At 45.2% G+C, this 23832-nt stretch overlaps 1 long non-coding RNA gene across 1 annotated transcript in view; it reads right to left on the bottom strand.

Annotated features, from left to right (window-relative positions):
* Positions 1–23832, bottom strand: part of LOC142248779 (uncharacterized) — a 43080-nt gene that overhangs the window by 5593 nt on the left and 13655 nt on the right. The window contains exon 2 of the long non-coding RNA XR_012724942.1: positions 22509–22597. This is a non-coding gene — a long non-coding RNA (uncharacterized LOC142248779). The remainder of the gene's footprint in view (positions 1–22508; positions 22598–23832) is intronic.

The following is a 23832-nucleotide window of genomic DNA, read 5'->3' as shown; positions in this document are numbered from 1 at the left end:
CAGGTGACTGATGAGTTCAGTATACATTTTCTTTTTTTTCAGAACTCAACCTTTATTATGCGCCAACATGGTCAACAGGGACTCGGGAGCATAATAAAACACAATGGATTTGCATCAAAAGAAATTTCCTGGCCAAATTCAAGCAAACTTCCAAGTTCGAATTTCAGCAGATATGCTTATTACTATATGCATCATTGTGATGCTGCGATTTTACAGCTTACGTCCAATGCTTCTAGCGCTCTCTTAAGGTTAACATGGAGATGTAGCGCCACTTGGTGACACAAAACAGGTAAAACAGTAGAACTAAAGCTTATCCTTCAAAAGACCATCTGCACTAAAAGAAAATATCTAACTTTTTAAAAAATGTGTTTTATTGATAACTGTTACTTAACAGATAGACATACAGGCCAAAAGATACATTCATTCAAGTGAGTTTGAGCAGCATGAATTGTTACATAGAAGACATACAGAGGAGTATTACCGGGTATGCAAACATATACACTAACAGTAAATCACTCATTGCCCATTATATATTCAGTAGACATAGGACCATTCTATCATTCCACATGTGATCTGCAAAGGAAACAAAAATATACACAAAGTAATATAACCTCAACAACAGAACCTTATTCTGCCAAACATCCGACCCTTACCGACATCTCGAAACGGAATATATCTCATGACCTTCTAATAAAGACTGATAATTCGGAAGAGATTGTTGACATCGATGGGTTTGGCAAATATATGGGATTATTGTGTTAACTAAATCTACCCTGGACCTTCATGTTGGATGAGACTTAAGCGGGCTTTACACGCTGCGACATCGCTAATGCGGAGTCGTTGGGGTCACGGAATTGGTGACGCACATCCGGCCGCATTAGCGATGCCGTTGCATGTGACACCGATAAGCGATTTTGCATCGTTGCAAAAACGTGCAAAATCGCTAATCGGTGACATGGGGGTCCATTCTCAAATCTCGTTACTGCAGCAGTAACGAGGTTGTTCCTCGTTCCTGCGGCAGCACACATCGCTGCGTGTGACGCCGCAGGAACGAGGAAGCTCCCCTTACCTGCCTCCCGGCCGCTATGAGGAAGGAAGGAGGTGGGCGGGGTGTTACGTACCGCTCAGCTCCGCCCCTCCGCTGCTATTGGGCGGCGGTTCAGTGACGTCGCTGTGACGCCGCACGGACCGCCCCCTTAGAAAGGAGGCGGTTCGTCCGTCACAGCGACGTCGCCGGACAGGTATGTATGTGTGACGGCTGTTGTGCGACACGGGCAGCGATTTGCCCGTGTCGCACAACAGATGGGGGCGGGTACCCACACTAGCGATATCGGGACCGATATCGCAGTGTGTAAAGTAGCCTTTACACATCCATCTCATAGCGATCAGTTTCCTGGCAAGGAATAAAGTTTCTCTGAGGCCTAAAATACACTTCCGCAAAAAAAAGTCCGTATGACACGGTCTGTTTTTCGGGTCCGTGTTCCGTATTTTTGGGGCGTTTCTCCGGTACGTATGGCATCCGTGTGATGGCGTATGCGAGCCGTGTGTGCGTGTGGAATGTCCGTATTGACATAAAATACGTACGTGTGCTGTCCGTGTGCTGTCCGTTTTTAAAGGCCCTCATTCTTACCCAATTAACGATTTTAATCATTCATCATGAGATCCTGTTGTTGTTGTTTGCTCTCAATTGACCTGATAGATTGGAAACAAGTGTTTCAGATTTCGTGATGAAAAACGGACACGGACATACTCTGTGTGCGGTCCGTGCAGGCACACTAAAGCGGGTCCGTGCCTGCGTGCTGCCGGCCAAAAACGGACATGGCGTCCGTGTAGAAAAGCGCACACACGTACTTACGACACGGACACACGTTCCGTGTGATTTTACGTGCGTGTGCCATCTACCATTGAATAACATGGGTCTCCGTGTGTACGTGTCTCCGGTACGTGCAAATACGTACCGCACACGTACAAAAAAACGGATGTGTGTTGCGGGTCTGAGAAGGATTCTAGGGTGGTGACTCCATGTTTCTTAGGCCCGTTTCACACGTCAGTGAAAAACACAGACGTTTTTCACAGGCGTGTAAAACACGCACATGTCCCTGCGTGTGCCGAAAATCACGGCACACGTGGGTTGTCTAAGTGCAATCCGGGCTCCGTTCTCCGTGGCCCGTGATTGCACTTAGAGATTCACTCACCTGCGCCCGCTCCCGCTGTCCATGGTGCTGATCGCTCCCGCGACGCAGCATCCGGCCGGCGGTGACCCCGCAGCAGCTGCTTCCGGGTCGGCTGTGTCGCGCATAATGAATATGCGCGACAGTAATCAGCCGGCTCAGAAGCAACAAGCTGCACGGGCTGCAGAGGACATCGCTGGACGCCGGGTGAGTTAAAATGTTTTTTATTTTAAAAGCACGTTTTTTTCTGGCACGTGTTTCACGGACCACACCACTGCGTGGTCCGTGGAACATCAGTGATGCCAGAAAAAAATGGACATGTCTCCGTGCAACAATCACGCACACGCGGGTACGCCGCACGGAGACACGTGCAGTGACAAATCACTGACGTGTGAGCAGACCCATTCATTATAATGGGTCTGCGTATGTCAGTGATTCTGGTACGTTTAAAAAAAAGCACAAACGTACCAGAATCACTGACGTGTGAAAGGGGCCTTACTCAAATGTCCCAAATAAACAAATTTTAGGATCCACAGGAACATGGATGGATATCAGATAGGATAAACCGAAAGGATGACTGGACAAGTCCAAACCATATGCCAGAAGTCTGCCTTCAGGGTACAATCTTAATGGGGATGCATAGACTTGGTGACTGATATATAGTTAAACCATTCTGTTATTCGCTGAGGGTGATACATATAGGTGATATAGCAAAATCTCCTCCCATTCACCATCACTGATAGTTGGAATAAAAAGCTACTAATTGTCCTTTACCCGCAGAGAAATGATTCTAGTGACCTAGAGTATATATGTGTACATGTACAGACTAGGTAGGAGACCTCGTGGGTTTTGGTTTTACAGTAGGATTAACTATCAGGGGAAAAGTGGATATGGGAGCCATTGTGCCATGAATTTGGAATTGTGATTGGAGAGCCGATCTAAGTTGAAGGTATCTAAAAACCTGGGATCTTCGCATCATACTTGTTCTGTAGTTGATCGATTCATAATAGTATGATCTGGTCATAATTATCTAATACGAGAACATTGGAAGTGCTCCGGAACTGAGAGGAAGTGTGGGAATTCATGGTCAGGCTTACCTATGTGCGACTAGGCCTGTGAGTGGTGGGGCCATCGCTATTTCCTCAGGATACATGGTTGAACACCACTGAAGAGCTGAGACCCACTAGCTCCCTGTTCCGCACTTGCTCTGCAGCTACGGGCCCGATAGACGTATTGACATCAGGGGCAGCCTGCGAGTAGATGCAGGGCAAGTGTAGGATTTAATATACAGGGTGGGCCATAAGTATGGATACACCCTGATAAAATGGAAGTGGTTGCTGATATCACCTTACCGCTTGTGGCATATCAGTACATGGGAGGGGTGAAACATTTGAGGCTGGGTGACGCCCATTGCGGCCATCTGCAAAGCTGCCATTTTGAAAAAACTTTACTTTTTTCAATGGGAAGGGGGCCATGTGACACATCAAACACAGAAAATTTCACAAAAAAAACAATGGTGTGCTCATTTTTAATGTAGCTTTATTTGTTATCGAGTTATTGACATGTTTGTGACATGGAGCAACGACAGTAACCCACTAAAGGATGTGCTCTAAGTGCTGCCCATTGTGCTGAATTGTCAACGCGATTCTCTTTTCCCACTCTTCACACACCAAGAGCAATACCGCAGAAGACATACTACCACAGGCCTCCTGTATCCATTGTTTCAGGTGCCCCACATCCTGGATCCTGAATCTGCGGTATTGCCCTCGGTGTGTCAAGAGTGGAAGACTCTTACTTATTCAAATCTGTGAACATTTTCCCACTTTGATGCCAGTTTTGACGCCCAGAACCCATTTGGGCCAGGCTAAAGTGACTTGACTTTGATGAGGGGCATCACTAGCTATGTATTTATGGTGAGATAACAGTGGCCCAAGGCCATTTGACCCCCTCAAAAACACCTGCTACTTATTCAAATCTGACAAAAATTGGCGATTTTCCCACTTTAATACCAGTTCTGATGCCCAGAACCTATTTGGGCCAAGATGGAATAGCATGAATTTGATGTGGGGCATCACTAGGTATGCAATTGTAGTGTGAAATGTGTGGCCCAAAGCCATTTAACCCCTTCAATAACATACCTCAGTGCCCACTTTGATGCCCATTTTTGTGCCAGTCATAATTTTTTTTTGATGTTTATAGTGTATTCACAACAAGGCACTTGACTGCATGGTATTATATACAGGGCACATGACTGCGTGGTATTATATACAGGGCACATGACTGCATGGTATTATATACAGGGCACATGACTGCATGGTATTATATACAGGGCACATGACTGCATGGGATTATATACAGGGCACATGACTGCATGGTATTATATACAGGGCACATGACTGCATGGTATTATATACAGGGCACATGACTGCAGGGTATTATATACAGGGCACTTGACTGCATGGTATTATATACAGGGCACATGACTGCGTGGTATTATATACAGGGCACATGACTGCATGGTATTATATACAGGGCACATGACTGCATGGTATTAAACACAGTGCACATGACTGCGTGGTATTATATACAGGGCACATGACTGCATGGTATTATATACAGGGCACATGACTGCGTGGTATTATACACAGTGCACATGACTGCGTGGTATTATATACAGGGCACATGACTGCATGGTATTATATACAGGGAACATGACTGCATGGTATTATATACAGGGCACATGACTGCATGGTATTATACACAGTGCACATGACTGCATGGTATTATATACAGGGCACATGACTGCATGGTATTATATACAGGGCACATGACTGCATGGTATTATACACAGTGCACATGACTGCATGGTATTATATACAGGGCACATGACTGCATGGTATTATATACAGGGCACATGACTGCATGGTATTATATACAGGGCACATGACTGCATGGTATTATATACAGGGCACATGACTGCATGGTATTATATACAGGGCACATGACTGCATGGTATTATATACAGGGCACATGACTGCATGGTATTATATACAGGGCATATGACTGCATGGTATTATATACAGGGCACATGACTGCATGGTATTATATACAGGGCACATGACTGCGTGGTATTATATACAGGGCACATGACTGCGTGGTATTATATACAGGGCACATGACTGCGTGGTATTATATACAGGGCACATGACTGCGTGGTATTATATACAGGGCACATGACTGCATGGTATTATATACAGGACACATGACTGCATGGTATTATATACAGGACACATGACTGCATGGTATTATATACAGGGCACATGACTGCCTGGTATTATATACAGGGCACATGACTGCGTGGTATTATATACAGGGCACATGACTGCGTGGTATTATATACAGGGCACATGACTGCGTGGTATTATATACAGGGCACATGACTGCGTGGTATTATATACAGGGCACATGACTGCGTGGTATTATATACAGGGCACATGACTGCATGGTATTATATACAGGGCACATGACTGCATGGTATTATATACAGGACACATGACTGCATGGTATTATATACAGGGCACATGACTGCATGGTATTCTATACAGGGCACATGACTGCATGGTATTATATACAGGACACATGACTGCATGGTATTATATACAGGGCACATGACTGCATGGTATTATATACAGGACACATGACTGCATGGTATTATATACAGGACACATGACTGCGTGGTATTATATACAGGGCACATGACTGCGTGGTATTATATACAGGGGACATGACTGCGTGGTATTATATACAGGGCACATGACTGCATGGTATTATATACAGGACACATGACTGCATGGTATTATATACAGGGCACATGACTGCATGGTATTATATACAGGACACATGACTGCATGGTATTATATACAGGACACATGACTGCATGGTATTATATACAGGGCACATGACTGCATGGTATTATATACAGGACACATGACTGCATGGTATTATATACAGGACACATGACTGCGTGGTATTATATACAGGGCACATGACTGCATGGTATTATATACAGGGCACATGACTGCATGGTATTATATACAGGGCACATGACTGCATGGTATTATATACAGGGCACATGACTGCATGGTATTATATACAGGACACATGACTGCATGGTATTATATACAGGACACATGACTGCGTGGTATTATATACAGGGCACATGACTGCATGGTATTATATACAGGGCACATGACTGCATGGTATTATATACAGGGCACATGACTGCATGGTATTATATACAGGGCACATGACTGCATGGTATTATATACAGGACACATGACTGCATGGTATTATATACAGGGCACATGACTGCATGGTATTATATACAGGGCACATGACTGCATGGTATTATATACAGGGCATATGACTGCATGGTATTATATACAGGGCACATGACTGCATGGTATTATATACAGGACACATGACTGCATGGTATTATATACAGGACACATGACTGCATGGTATTATATACAGGGCACATGACTGCGTGGTATTATATACAGGGCACATGACTGCATGGTATTATATACAGGACACATGACTGCGTGGTATTATATACAGGACACATGACTGCGTGGTATTATATACAGGGCACATGACTGCATGGTATTATATACAGGGCACATGACTGCATGGTATTATACACGGCACATGACTGCATGGTATTATATACAGGGCACATGACTGCATGGTATTATATACAGGGCACATGACTGCATGGTATTATATACAGGACACATGACTGCATGGTATTATATACAGTGCACATGACTGCATGGTATTATATACAGGACACATGACTGCATGGTATTATATACAGGGCACATGACTGCATGGTATTATATACAGGGCACATGACTGCATGGTATTATATACAGGGCACATGACTGCGTGGTATTATATACAGGGGACATGACTGCGTGGTATTATATACAGGGGACATGACTGCGTGGTATTATATACAGGGGACATGACTGCGTGGTATTATATACAGGGCACATGACTGCATGGTATTATATACAGGACACATGACTGCATGGTATTATATACAGGACACATGACTGCATGGTATTATATACAGGACACATGACTGCATGGTATTATATACAGGACACATGACTGCATGGTATTATATACAGGACACATGACTGCATGGTATTATATACAGGGCACATGACTGCGTGGTATTATATACAGGGGACATGACTGCGTGGTATTATATACAGGACACATGACTGCATGGTATTATATACAGGGCACATGACTGCATGGTATTATATACAGGGCACATGACTGCATGGTATTATATACAGGACACATGACTGCATGGTATTATATACAGGGCACATGACTGCATGGTATTATATACAGGGCACATGACTGCGTGGTATTATATACAGGACACATGACTGCGTGGTATTATATACAGGACACATGACTGCATGGTATTATATACAGGGCACATGACTGCATGGTATTATATACAGGGCACATGACTGCATGGTATTATATACAGGACACATGACTGCGTGGTATTATATACAGGACACATGACTGCGTGGTATTATATACAGGGCACATGACTGCATGGTATTATATACAGGGCACATGACTGCGTGGTATTATATACAGGGCACATGACTGCGTGGTATTATATACAGGGCACATGACTGCATGGTATTATATACAGGGCACATGACTGCATGGTATTATATACAGGACACATGACTGCATGGTATTATATACAGGGCACATGACTGCATGGTATTATATACAGGGCACATGACTGCATGGTATTATATACAGGGCATATGACTGCATGGTATTATATACAGGGCACATGACTGCATGGTATTATATACAGGGCACATGACTGCGTGGTATTATATACAGGGCACATGACTGCGTGGTATTATATACAGGGCACATGACTGCGTGGTATTATATACAGGGCACATGACTGCGTGGTATTATATACAGGGCACATGACTGCGTGGTATTATATACAGGACACATGACTGCATGGTATTATATACAGGACACATGACTGCATGGTATTATATACAGGGCACATGACTGCCTGGTATTATATACAGGGCACATGACTGCGTGGTATTATATACAGGGCACATGACTGCGTGGTATTATATACAGGGCACATGACTGCGTGGTATTATATACAGGGCACATGACTGCGTGGTATTATATACAGGGCACATGACTGCGTGGTATTATATACAGGGCACATGACTGCGTGGTATTATATACAGGGCACATGACTGCATGGTATTATATACAGGGCACATGACTGCATGGTATTATATACAGGGCACATGACTGCATGGTATTCTATACAGGGCACATGACTGCATGGTATTATATACAGGACACATGACTGCATGGTATTATATACAGGGCACATGACTGCATGGTATTATATACAGGACACATGACTGCATGGTATTATATACAGGACACATGACTGCGTGGTATTATATACAGGGCACATGACTGCGTGGTATTATATACAGGGGACATGACTGCGTGGTATTATATACAGGGCACATGACTGCGTGGTATTATATACAGGACACATGACTGCATGGTATTATATACAGGGCACATGACTGCATGGTATTATATACAGGACACATGACTGCATGGTATTATATACAGGACACATGACTGCATGGTATTATATACAGGGCACATGACTGCATGGTATTATATACAGGACACATGACTGCATGGTATTATATACAGGACACATGACTGCGTGGTATTATATACAGGGCACATGACTGCGTGGTATTATATACAGGGCACATGACTGCATGGTATTATATACAGGGCACATGACTGCGTGGTATTATATACAGGGCACATGACTGCGTGGTATTATATACAGGGCACATGACTGCATGGTATTATATACAGGACACATGACTGCATGGTATTATATACAGGGCACATGACTGCATGGTATTATATACAGGGCACATGACTGCATGGTATTATATACAGGGCATATGACTGCATGGTATTATATACAGGGCACATGACTGCATGGTATTATATACAGGACACATGACTGCATGGTATTATATACAGGACACATGACTGCATGGTATTATATACAGGGCACATGACTGCGTGGTATTATATACAGGGCACATGACTGCATGGTATTATATACAGGACACATGACTGCATGGTATTATATACAGGGCACATGACTGCATGGTATTATATACAGGGCACATGACTGCATGGTATTATATACAGGGCACATGACTGCATGGTATTCTATACAGGGCACATGACTGCATGGTATTATATACAGGACACATGACTGCATGGTATTATATACAGGGCACATGACTGCATGGTATTATATACAGGACACATGACTGCATGGTATTATATACAGGACACATGACTGCGTGGTATTATATACAGGGCACATGACTGCGTGGTATTATATACAGGGGACATGACTGCGTGGTATTATATACAGGGGACATGACTGCGTGGTATTATATACAGGGCACATGACTGCGTGGTATTATATACAGGACACATGACTGCGTGGTATTATATACAGGACACATGACTGCATGGTATTATATACAGGACACATGACTGCATGGTATTATATACAGGGCACATGACTGCATGGTATTATATACAGGGCACATGACTGCATGGTATTATATACAGGGCATATGACTGCATGGTATTATATACAGGGCACATGACTGCATGGTATTATATACAGGGCACATGACTGCATGGTATTATATACAGGGCACATGACTGCATGGTATTATATACAGGACACATGACTGCATGGTATTATATACAGGGCACATGACTGCATGGTATTATATACAGGACACATGACTGCATGGTATTATATACAGGGCACATGACTGCATGGTATTATATACAGGACACATGACTGCATGGTATTATATACAGGGCACATGGCTGCGTGGTATTCTATACAGGGCACATGACTGCATGGTATTATATACAGGACACATGACTGCATGGTATTATATACAGGACACATGACTGCGTGGTATTATATACAGGGCACATGACTGCATGGTATTATATACAGGGCACATGACTGCATGGTATTATATACAGGACACATGACTGCGTGGTATTATATACAGGGCACATGACTGCATGGGATTATATACAGGGCACATGACTACGTGGTATTATATACAGGGCACATGACTACGTGGTATTATATACAGGGCACATGACTGCATGGTATTATATACAGGACACATGACTGCATGGTATTATATACAGGGAACATGACTGCATGGTATTATATACAGGGCACATGACTGCATGGTATTATATACAGGACACATGACTGCGTGGTATTATATACAGGGCACATGACTGCATGGGATTATATACAGGGCACATGACTACGTGGTATTATATACAGGGCACATGACTGCATGGTATTATATACAGGGCACATGACTACGTGGTATTATATACAGGGCACATGACTGCGTGGTATTATATACAGGGCACATGACTGCATGGGATTATATACAGGACACATGACTGTGTGGTATTATATACAGGGCACATGACTGCGTGGTATTATATACAGGGCACATGACTACGTGGTATTATATACAGGGCACATGACTACGTGGTATTATATACTTAAAATGTTTTATTTTTGAGGAACCTGTAAAAAAAACAGAAAATAAATAATAGCCGAATAAGAAACCATCTTCAGCATGGTAACTTCCAGATTGCTGGGATTTCATCGCTCCGCATCCTGTCCTCCGATGTGTTGTCCGCACTGGGAACAGCTGCTGACTGATCACAACTCTCTGGTATCAGCCGCTCACCTGCTCATCGGGTCCAGAGGCCACTCTGTGATTATCAGCAGATCATAGAGAAGGTTTTCTTCACTTTTCCCGCTAACTGTCCTGTCCATATGCTCCGCCATCTTTACTACTGGAAAGTAAAGTAACAGCGCAGGAGCTCGGTCGTAGTGTGGCACCCCTGAGGCTCGGGTCGCCACAGGGTATTGCACCTCAATAAGGTGCAGTATCTATCTCAGGTGGGGGGGGGTTCCACATCCACACACTGCAAACAGCATAGGAGCCTTCTCACAGGGTGGGATGGCTCAGGGTAGGCGGGGGGGGGGATGGCCATCACGATACATGGGACTTCCCCAGTTACTGAAACCAGCCACCTGGGGGACAGGGTTCACCTGGGGTAGATATAGGCACAACACACTCACACAATCAGATCTGGTCGGGACCATAGTTCTGGCAACACATCTCTGGACAACTTGGACTTTACTGGGCCCGGGGGCTTGGAGCGGGAGCTCAGACAGGGTACTTAACTGCGGAGGGGGACACCTTAGAAACAGGCCCCTCACTTCTTCACTCTCAAAACAGCGGTGGTGACCCCTTTACCGGATCTGGGATTGACCTGAGCCCATCATGGCAGTGACCAGTGTGACCGGGCTGGCAGCTGAAGTTGTGAGTAAACTACACCCTGAGCCCGCAGAGACTGTGTTGGCTTGTCCTTACGGGCGCCACCGCTCAGCGCTTAGGCGCCAACGGCCATTACAACCCTCTTCATCCACCCGGGGCCCACTTCACCTGTGGGGAGTGACACCATTCCGGCTGCAATAACACCTGCTGCGGCAAGGAACCCTGCAGCGGCGGCTATTCCCTGACCGCATACCACAGGTGGCATCACGACAAACTTTTCCCAATACCCCTCTTCCCCCACCATTTACTGTTCGCCTCGGGGCAACAGAACCGGGCAAGGCTACCCCGTGACAACGCCTAATCTGACTCGAAATGGCCCGGCAACGAGTAGGTTAACCACCTGCCCCATGGGACAATACAGTAGCTAGAACGATGATGTCGCAGGAGGGGGCAGAGCCTCCTGTATCACAGCGCTCAACTGCTCTGAAGAGGAACTGAAAGCGGCGCTGTCCTGCACGAGGGGGAGGTTTAGGCAGGGGAGCCATGTACTAGAGGAGGAGGCTGTATATAGATGAGAGGAGCCATGTACTGCATTATCAGACTGTATGTAGATGAGAGGAGCCATGTACTACAAGAGGAGACTGTATATAGATGAGAGGAGTTACGGTATGTACTGCAGGATAAGGCTGAATTTATGGTAGATGAGAGGAGACATTTACTGCAGGATAAGGCTATATATAGATGAGAGGAGCCATGTACTAGAAGAGGAGGCTGTATATAGATGAGAGGAGCCATGTATTAGAGGAGGAGTCTACATAGATGAGAGGAGCCATGTACTGTAGGATGGGGCAGTATATAGATGAGAGGAGCCATGCACTGTAGGATGGGGCAGTATATAGATGAGAGGAGCCATGTACTGCAGGATGGGGCTGTATATAGATGAGAGGAACCATGCACTGTAGGATGGGGCAGTATATAGATGACAGGAGTGATGTACTGTAGTAAGTGGCTGTATATAACGGATAAGAGAGGAGATGTACTGTGCAAAGCATGACCGCAGAACCAAAATCACCAAAAGGAGACTTGTGAGACACTACACACATAATATAGTTTATTGGAGGTACCATTTATATATTTTATGTTTTTCGTACAAGGCTGTATAACACAAGACGCGGCCTTCATTACATCTCCAGGGGTCTCTCCCGGATTTCTAAAAATTCAGATTTTTCATTTAGTTTAACACCTGTCACTGAATTTTCCCAGAATCCTTAGTGGCTGATCCTCCGGCTCCAGAGCTGTGAATTCAGGGAACCATTGAGCGTACATTCGCTTTTTATAGCACTAAGTCCTCTGCTTTGTAACTAGACAAGAAACCTGAACCCCGACATCTGTGCGCCGCAATCATGAATGGTTCAGATGATGATGATGACGGCCGGGCCCCGAATGGAGTGTTCATGTCTGTTCTCATTGTGGTGACATCAGAGGTTTATGGCATCATGAAATATGCAGATTCCATCCAACGTCATAGAATATGCAAATTGCATCTGACCACATGCGATGACTAATAAAGGTGCCCCGCCCACTTGTATATGTCATCACTTTGTGATGTCACAATGATCAAAGGCTCTAAACAAACTGCTCCTGGGAGCTTTACAGCCATTTCTCACTTTTTCCTATAGAGGCCGGACGATAGAGCCGAACTATGGCAGCCAGAAAGACGTAAGTGGAGCTCTGGGAATATAAACCTGGAGCCCTGCAACAATATTACATTCTTATATAGGACAAAGGACAAGAACACGCCTTTGGATTATAAACCGTGGAGCCTTTGGATTATAAACCGTGGAGCCCTGCACCCTTATTGCCATTTTGGAGAGAAACAGGATAAGAACACTACATTATCATCAGAATGAAAAAAAAAGCCAATGGAGGACGACCCAGGACCATGATGTGCACCTGGTGACGTATACCCCTCCCCTGCTCTGTATCTGCTGATGTCATGTAACCCTTTGGTGGCGTTTTCATCAAGGCTGGTGTTTTTCTATACCAACCTTCATGAAGCGCCCGTTGGAATAAGATGCACCGAATTAATTTGCTCTTAATGAATTTGACTCATCTTTTAAAGGGAATCTGTCAGGAGGTGTTTGCCACCTAATCCGCATAACGTACGGGCAGAGATCCTGATTCCAGCGATGTGTCACTTACTGTGCTGCTTAGTGTAGTTTTGATAAAATCACTGTGTAATCAGCAGGAGATTATCATTTCAGGACTACTTGGCGTGCTGCAGGTAGTCCAGCATATTCATGATCTCTGTATAACTGCTAGAGCTGCAGCAGAGAAAACATTGACAGCAAACAGCTCAGTAAGTGACACATCGTTGGAATCAGGGTCTCTTGTGACTTCTTCCTGTATCTTCAGCTCCTTGGGAGACTCATGTACAGGGTGCAGTATAAAATCTGCAAAATAATTAGCGATTTTTTTTATGAGCTTTCTGGTGATAAGTCCTGTGAAAAATCTGTGTGTAAATATTTATTTTTCCGAATTTTAATTCAGGTTTGTTAAAGGGGTTGTCCAGGCTTGAGGTAATAGTCTGCAGTTGCTCTAGGTGTCAGCACCTGAATGCATGTATGCAAGTCACATACTTGTGGTCACATGACTGCCCGCTACCGGCACAGGCGAATCCTCACAGCGCACAGTGCAGTTCCTGTTAGGATTCAAAAGTCTGTCGTTAACCTCAAGCCTGGACATCCCCTTTAAGACAAAAATTACATTTTATTATAAAATATATTAAAATGATTGTCCACTACGGAAAATCCCTTTTAAAGTAAATAGTTCCCCTTGTAAAATTTCTGGTGCAAACTGCTTGAGGAGTGAACTCTTAGGCTGCGTGCTCACGATGAGGGTTAGCAGCGTTTTGGATCGAATGTGCTCCAAAACGCTATGTTGAACTGTACAAGCAAAGCGGAAGGGATTTCTAGAACTCCCGTGACCACTGTCTGTGTGTGACCCACAGTAATAACTCACCAGCAATGTGGCTTTCCTGAGCCGCAGCATGTCAATTGTTTGCTGCGGAGTCACAAGTGTCCATAGGGAGAACACAAGCGAGACCGCAGCGCCCTGAACCCTGATTATGGGCACGGGCAGCTCCAGTCTCCTGCGTTCTCCTACAGAGGAGACTCTCTGCCCCCCAGGTCAGGACATGCTGAGTCCAGGACGCAGCGGGTCCTGATCGGGAGCACGTACCCTTATGTTATTACAGTACAACAGGTGTATATATTATATAACCTGCAGACAAATAATGGGTGATGTCACCTATGTAAACCAAGAAAACATAATACTAATTAAGGAACCCAAAATAAGATGAATTTTTGTATATTTTATTCCGGTACCTTGTTGGATTTTGCCTTCTGTACTTTATTGGATTTTGTCTCCTGGTAATTTGTATCATTTCCATTTGTCCGTCTTTTAAAATTGTAAAACTAAAAACGCCATAAAATATCTGTTTTATGTTACAATGAGGCTCCTTGAATGGAAACTTGAGTGAATGTATACGGATTACCTATAAAATCCTGAGTGTGTATAAGGGAGTCCAGCTAGGTGTGGTCAACAGTCATCTGTGGACTGAAGACAAGTGAGGGTATTATACATGACACCCCAGGTACACACCCCTGATCCCATATAGATAATATTTCGTGTTGTCTTATATGCCTATATGGGTATTGTTATATGTGATTTTCTATTAATAACACTGAGTGACTGAAACCTCCACGTTTCAAAAGTGGACGCAGGGTCAGACCTGTGGAGGTCGAGTGGGACCTTGTCACGATCACTGTGGAGTTAGTAGAGTCCGCGCCGGTGGTGCTCTGAATACCTGATTTTAAGAACGGGAACGTCTCTGGATATAAAGAGGCGGTGTCGTTGGACTTTATCTCAGCACTTCAGGTCTAGGAGTGCGAGGGAACTTTTATCTCATCTTGTCTAGTCCATTCTCCTTGTCTGTTGTTGGAGACATTGTCTTAAGTACTGAAGTGAACTACCCTTGAGTGTTATTATCAACAGATATGTTATATCTTATACTAAATTGCAAGGTACCGTATTAAAATACTTCACAAGTTCTAATACTATATTAGCTAAAGGGTGCTTTACACGCTGCGACATCGCTAACGATATATCGTCGGGGTCACGGAGTTTGTGACGCACATACGGCGACGTTAGCGACATCGCAGCATGTGACAGCTAGGAGCGACGATCAACGATCGCAAAAACGTCAAAAATCGTTGATCGTTGACACGTCGCTCCTTTTCATAATATTGTTGGTGGTACATGCCACTGGTTGTTCGTCATTCCTGCGGCATCACACATCGCTATGTGTGACACCGCAGGAACGACGAACATCTCCTTACCTGCCTCCACCGGCAATGAGGAAGGAAGGAGGTGGGCGGGATATTCCGCCCGCTCATCTCCACACCTTCGCTTCTATTGGACGGCTGCCGTGTGACGTCAGTGTGAGAACCGCCCCCTTGGACAGGAGGTGGTTTGCCGGCCACAGCGACGTCGCAAGGAAGGAAAGTCCGTGTGACAGGTGTAAGCGATGTTGTGCGCCACAGGCAGCGATTTGCCCGTGTCGCACAACCGACGGGGACGGGTACGCTTGCTAGCGATATCGATAGCGATATCGCAGCGTGTAAAGTGCCCTTAAGTGTCTGCATGTCAGTTATAATATATTGTGTTATGAATGGAGATGAACGAACCTGAACTGGAAAGTTTGGGGTTCATACCAGACACTGGGTGTTCAGGGCTCGAACTCCAACACAGACTTTTAAAAAAAAGTCTGTGTCCGAGTTTGAATGCTGTTAATTTGCTAATAAAGTTTGTTGAAAGGCTGCAGTGCAACCAATTAACTAGCCAAGGCAAAGCAGACAGCGGGGGGTTGGTATTATCAAGCTTGGAAGGTACAGGGTTATTTGGCCCTTCCCAGCCTAAAAATAGCAGCCCCCAGCCACTTCAGAAGTGGCACATGCATTAGATGCACCAATTCTGGCGCTTTGTCCGGCTTTGCCTGATTGCCCTTGTTTGGTGGCAATCGGATTAATACTTTTGGGGGCGATATCAGCTGTAAATTGACAACTGGCATCAACCCCAGGTGTTAGTGATGGAGAGGTATCGAACAGACACCTCCATTTCTACCCCGGCTGAAAGAAAAAAGTTCATGGATGGCATAAATGTGCCTTTTGTGAATAATAGAATATTGCAGGTTATTGTTACTAGATTTTGTTATGGGACGTTGATCCAGGGAACTAGTCTGATTGCCGTATGTGGAGTCGGGAAGGAATTTTTCCCCTAATATGGGGCAATTAGTATCTGCCTCATGGGGTTTTTGCCTTCCTCTGGATCAACACATTAGCTTTTAGGATGAACTTGATGGACTTAGGTCTTTCAACCTTAACCCTTTCACGACCGGCCGATTTTTCGCTTTCCGTTTTTTTTTTTCGCCATTCTTTTTCTGAGAGACGTAACTTTTTTATTTTTCAGTCAATATGGTCATGTGAGGGCTCATTTTTTGCGGAACGAGCTGTACTTTTAAATGAAACCATCAGTTTTACCATATTGTGTACTAGAAAATGGCAAAAAAATTCCAAATGCTGAAAAATTGCAAAAAAAGTGCGATAGCACTATGGTTTTTGAGATATTTTATTCACTGTGTTCACTATATGGTAAAACTGATGTGTGGGTGTGATGCCTCAGGTCAGTGCGAGTTCGTAGACACCAAACATGTATAGGTTTACTTTTATATAAGGGGTTAAAAAAAAATCGGAAATTTGTCCGAAAAAAGTGGCGCACGTTTTACGCCATATTCCGTGACCCGTAGCGTTCTCATTTTTCGGGATCTTAGGCTCAATGACGGCTTATTTTTTGCGTCTCGAGCTGACGTTTTTAACGGTACCATTTTTGCGCAGATGCTACGTTTTGATCGCCTCTTATTGCATTTTGCGCAAAAGTTGTGGCGACAAAAAAACGTCGTTTTGGCGTTTGGAATTTTTTTGCCGCTACGCCGTTTACTGATCAGATTAATTGATTTTATATTTTGATAGATCGGGCGTTTCTGAACGCGGCGATACCAAATGTGTGTATATTTTTTATTTTTTTAACCCTTTAATTTTTAATGGGGCGAATGGGGGGTGATTTGAACTTTTAGGTTTTTTTGTTTTTTTTTAATTTTTTAAAACTTATTTTTTTACTTTTTTTTTTTTTTTTTTACTAGTCCCCCTAGGGGGCTATTGCGATCAGCATTCCGATCGCTCTGCAGTATCTGCTGATCACAGCTGGAAGGCTGTAAACAGCAGATACGCTGTCTTTCTCTTTTGCTGTGCCCCGGGCACAGCGAAAGTGAAACCAATTCATGTGTAGTACAGGAGTCATCACATGACCCTGTACTACCATGACAACTATCGGGAGTCACGTGATCGCGTCACGTGACTTCCGGTTTCGGCGGTAAGTAAAACTTTACCGCGATTGCGCTTATAATGGCGCTGTCATGTATTGACAGCGCCATTATAAGGGGTTAATCGGCACGAGCAGATAACGATTCTGCTCGTGCCTAGCAGGCACACATCTCAGCTGTGAAAATCAGCTGAGATGTGTGCCGATCGCGGCATGCTGCCGCCGGAGGACCGCGGGCAGTAAGATTATGTCATTTAGGACGTAATTTTACGGCCCGCGGTCGTTAAGGGGTTAAAGCTATGAAACTGTCTTTGTATTGAGGCTCAAGGGTGTAGGCCGGGGTTTCTTTGGGACCAGCATTAATGGAGTATTTTGCTCCAAGTCTATCCCAGGAAGCCTTTTTGAGCTGATGTCCTTAGACAGATCCCAACATTTAGGCGGGAAAAAAGCTTTAGCTAGTTAAAGGGGTTTTCCCATGAGCAAACTTATTTTTAACATAAATTGTAATCAATAAATCTTGGAATAATAATAATTTCCAGAATTGGATGTAATAAAAAAAAAATGTTCCTGTGCGGAGATATCTTATATATGTGCCCCTGCTATGTACTGTGTAATGGCCGTGTCTGACCGTACAGGGACATGGTCTGATCATACTCCAAGGCAGGGGAGGACTTAAAAAAGTATGCAGACATTACAGCACAGGATGGCAAATTATTCTTTCTTTGAGATAAAATATTTTTTAAAACCAAGTAGGGAAATATTTTACCTCACAAAAAGAATCAGCTGTGATCCTGTTCAATTGATTACATTTAATTTTATTCATGGGGAAACCCCTTTAAGGGCGAATTAAAAGCAAAGCCACAGAAAGATTTAGGGTTTTTTCTTGCTATATTGAACTTATGAACTTTCGGGTAATTTTAATTCCTTTTTCTGTGGCTTTGCATTTAATGTTAGGTAGGGACTCGCAAGATAATGAGGACCCTTGACGTGGGTTGCGAGCTTGTATATTTTGGCCAAAATATTGACCCATGCCACATAAATTTATTATATATTTTTACACATTATATCTCTTTTGATGCAGGATGCAGCCAAGCCCAGCTATGTTGGCCTTGTAAACTAGGGTGTCTGTGATTGTGGGGTGCACTGATGGAGTGCTGGGCAGCCCGCCTAATCTAATACTATGAGCGTCACTAATAGGCTGTAAGCCAGGCACTGTGCACGTCATGTGTGTGACCAGCCCCCTATACAGGCCTTCTCTGTGTGCAATGTTAATACTGAGCAATCACCCCTCCATGATTTGGCAGGTTGTGAGTGGTGGTCTCATCAGTGTTTTGCACCTGTGTTACCTCCATCTTTATCAAGGAGGGCTGCTCCATCCGGTTACTGCATTACATTCTGTGACCTGGGAAGGGAAATACTGTTGCCCATTTTTTGCTATATTGAACTAATGAAATTTTGGGAAATTTTAATTTTTCTGTGGCTTTGCTTATAATTTTAGTATAGGGACTCACAAAACAATGAGGACCCTTGACGTTGGGTCGTGAGCTTGCGTATTTTGGCCAAAATATTAACCAATACCTCATTTATTTATATTTTTATGTACATGATTCTCGATTACAGCCAATCCCATCTATGTTGGTCTTGTAAACTAGGGTGTCTGTCCTGGTGGAGTGCAAATGTGGCGCCCCTGAGTCTTCAGTCGCCACAGAGTACTGCACCTGATTTAAGATGTAGTGCTTAACCTGGATCTGGAAGAGGTCGTTACCGGTTTCAACACTTACACACTCAAATACACCACCAGATTGCCCTCCCCAATGGGGACTGGGCTAGGGTAGGGTCTTAAGGTAGCCTTCAAACATGGGAGGCACCACCCACTAGTGACAGGGACCCAGGGGAGGAGCAGCCACAAGGGGGAGTGAGGAGCCAACACAACTATTAAAGGAGGAGTTCTCCAGCAGGAGAGGAAAGGAGTGGACATATCTTGCCGGAGCTCCAGTGGGACACAGGAGTTGTTCTTGCGGTTGCCGATGTGTGAGCTTAGTAGTTTCGTCGGAACCGGCGCCACTCAGTGTGCAAGGCCCTAGGGTAGATCACACTTCAAGTTGGATTTCCAGAATCTGCTGGGACGGGAAGGTTTCGAGCTTCCCTGGCCACACAGAGCCCGAAAGCACAGTGTCATGTAGGATCCGGGGCCTTGGATGGAACCAGGCCCGATTGTGGAACCGCGGCACCTGCAAATAGGGGCAAGAATACTACTCGAGACAGACCGGGGTCCCCAAGTAGCTTTAAGCCATGGGAAACAGAGCGCAAGGAGAAAGGGGCCCACCGAGCATCACATCAAACTGACCTCCGAAGGAACCAGGTTCGACGGAGCACATCACAGCGAGTGACCAGTACTACATGGGAGAGCTGCACAAAGAGTGAATAAAGACACCTGGAACCGCAGCATGTGACTCGGACTCTTATAGCCAGCTCCGCCCCATACCTCGGCACAAAAGCCCTACGCCATCACTACTCCCCTCATCATCCTCCCCGGGGATCGCTCCACCTGTGGGGAGCGACACTATCTTCGGCTGCTATTATCATCCGCCTCGGAGGACAGTGACAGCAGCTGCGGCTAATCTCTGGCCGCTTACCACAGGTGGCATCACGATAATTTTCCTACTACAATCCCCATCATCTTCCCTCCTTATTGGTGTACACCTTGGGGCACGAATCCCGGCAGGCCAACGCGACATCAAAGACCACCACACCGACCCGGTGACGAGTAACTCAGGTATGAGACCCCGTGCCTGACAACTCCTGCCCACTGGGCGCTACACAATGATAGAGTGCTGGGTAGTCCATCTGATCTAATAGTGGGGGCTTCAGTAATAGGCTGTAAGCCAGGCGCACTGTGCACTAAATTACCCGCCCCATATACAAGCATAATGCCTGTGCAATTTTAATACTGAGCAATCACCCCTCCATGAATTGGTAGGCTGTGAGTGGTTGTCTCATCAGTATTTTGCCCCTGTGCTGCCTTCATCTTCATATAGGAGGGCTGCTGTATCCTGTTAGTCCATCAGTTTCTGTGACCCGGGCAGATGAATACTGTTGCCTTTTCGTTTGCTATATTAAACCCTAGAATGCGCAATCATAGAAATCTACCATAGAAAACAAGTACCTAGTAGGCCTGCGAGGCCCCAGGTATGCGTTCTAGGGTTAACTTATTGTTGAATCTATCACTAGCCTCAAGCTCGCTCCTCCGGCCAGCAGCTCCTCTGTAGATGCAACCCATTGCCTGTGGTAAGTCTCTCTGTACAGGGGTGTAAAAGTGAAGGCCGGGGTTCCTTTGGAACCTGTAGGATAGAAGGGCTAGTGTCAAGTCTGTCCTATGAAGCCTTTTTGAGCCGACGGCCTCAGACGGGTCCTAACAAGAGAGTCGCAGTAGACAGTTTTTTCTATTAGGGTTGATTCGGCCTCTCTAGCCTCAAGCTCGCTCCTCCAGCCATCAGTTACTCTATAGATGCAGCTCTGGACCTGTGGTACGTCGCAGGAGCAGAGGGGTGTGGGCTGCACTGCTAGGCTCAAGCAGCAGAGGAAAAAGGACCACTGCCAGGCGCAAGTCGCAGAAAAGGGTTCAAGAAGCACCACAGCAGATGGGCACACTAACAGCCACCACAGGAGAGAGGCGTGCTGCCAGGCGTAGTAGGAGAGGGGTAAGGGGCATGTAGCAAAGGGGCAGTGGGGGAGCTGTCAGGCATTGCAGCAGAGTGGCGTGCTGCTAGGTGCCACAACAGAGAGGCTCGCTGCCAGGCAGAGTAGGAGAGGGGCATGCTGCCTTTTGCAAGTAGTACAGGGGCGAGGGAAACCCTACCATACGCATGTAGCAGAGGGGCACATTGCCAGGCGCAGTAGCAGAGGAGCGAGGGATACAATGCAATGTGTAGTAGCAAAGGGGCAAGAGGCACAATGTCAGATGCAGTAGCAAAGGTGCACAATGACAGGAGCTGTAATCAGGGTCGGACTGGCCATCTAGCAATTCTGGCAAATGCCAGATGCAGGGTCGGCTCCAGGTTTTCGTGGGCCCTGGGGGAAAGATTCCCAGTGGGCCCCTTTAACAGATACCACGATTCATGATTAGAATATAGAGGTAGCTGGGGGTTCAGCTCAGGGGGGTGACACATCAGAGTGGGCCCCTAACCAGGTAACCATAATTACTACAGTAGCACAGCCTAATCCTAGGGTATAGGGGAACCTCAGCAGATGACACTGATATTACCGCTATATGGTGACTATACAGTGGTAGATATCGGTGCTGCAGCACATACAAGAGATCACAGTGCAGTTATAGATGGTGACTTACAGCTGACGTTCTTTCGGATGGAATTGTTCACTTTTCCCATCTTTTCCATCTGGTCCAGACTGACAGAACTTCTTCCAGGAACAACTCATCTGCAGAGATTACAAAAAAGACACATTTGACCTCACATTTCCGACCCCGTCCCATCTATTCCCGACCTGCACAAACTGAAAATTGGCGATTTTCCCACTTTGATGCCAGTTCTGATGCCAAGAACCCATTTGGGCCAGGCTGGAGTGACAATAATTTGATGTGGGGCATCACTAGGTATGTAATTGTAGTGTGAAATGTGTGGCCCAAAGCCATTTAACCTCTTCAATAACATACCTCAGTGCCCACTTTGATGCCCATTTTTGTGCCAGTCTTATAATTCTTTTAGGTGTTTTTAAGTGTATTCACAACAGGGCACATGACTGCATGGTATTATATACAGGGCACATGACTGCATGGTATTATATACAGGGCACATGACTGCATGGGATTATATACAGGGCACATGACTGCATGGTATTATATACAGGGCACATGACTGCATGGTATTATATACAGGGAACATGACTGCATGGTATTATATACAGGGCACATGACTGCGTGGTATTATATACTGGACACATGACTGCATGGTATTATATACAGGGAACATGACTGCATGGTATTATATACAGGGCACATGACTGCATGGTATTATATACAGGGCACATGACTGCATGGTATTATATACAGGGCACATGACTGCGTGGTATTATATACAGGACACATGACTGCATGGTATTATATACAGGGCACATGACTGCATGGTATTATATACAGGGCACATGACTGCATGGTATTATATACAGGGCACATGACTGCATGGTATTATATACAGGGCACATGACTGCATGGTATTATATACAGGGCACATGACTGCATGGTATTATATACAGGGCACATGACTGCATGGTATTATATACAGGGCACATGACTGCATGGTATTATATACAGGGCACATGACTGCATGGTATTATATACAGGGCACATTATTACACATCGTGGCTCTCTTGTTGCAAGGAATGAGGTGGTCCCCCATTCCTTGTCGGCCACGAGCCCTACTGCTCAGCAGCACCAAAGGTCTGGGAGACTGCAGGAGTTGCCTTCTCTGAGACACAGCAGAAGGGTGACACCTAGTGGTTCTCCCCTTGCAGGGAATGGAGCGGTCTCCCATCCCTTGCCTGCCACGAGCTCTCCTGCTCAGCATCATGGAGGCTCTGGGAAGTTGCGCAGTGTGCAAAGAATAGATGCTCAGGGAAGCAGCAAGACTTCCCATGTCTCTGCACATTGTGAAACC

The sequence above is a fragment of the Anomaloglossus baeobatrachus genome, chromosome 8 (assembly GCF_048569485.1).
Source record: "Anomaloglossus baeobatrachus isolate aAnoBae1 chromosome 8, aAnoBae1.hap1, whole genome shotgun sequence".
Lineage (NCBI taxonomy): Eukaryota > Metazoa > Chordata > Amphibia > Anura > Aromobatidae > Anomaloglossus > Anomaloglossus baeobatrachus.
The sequence above is the reverse complement of the archived record's forward strand: the minus strand, read 5'-3'. Positions and strand labels throughout refer to the sequence as shown.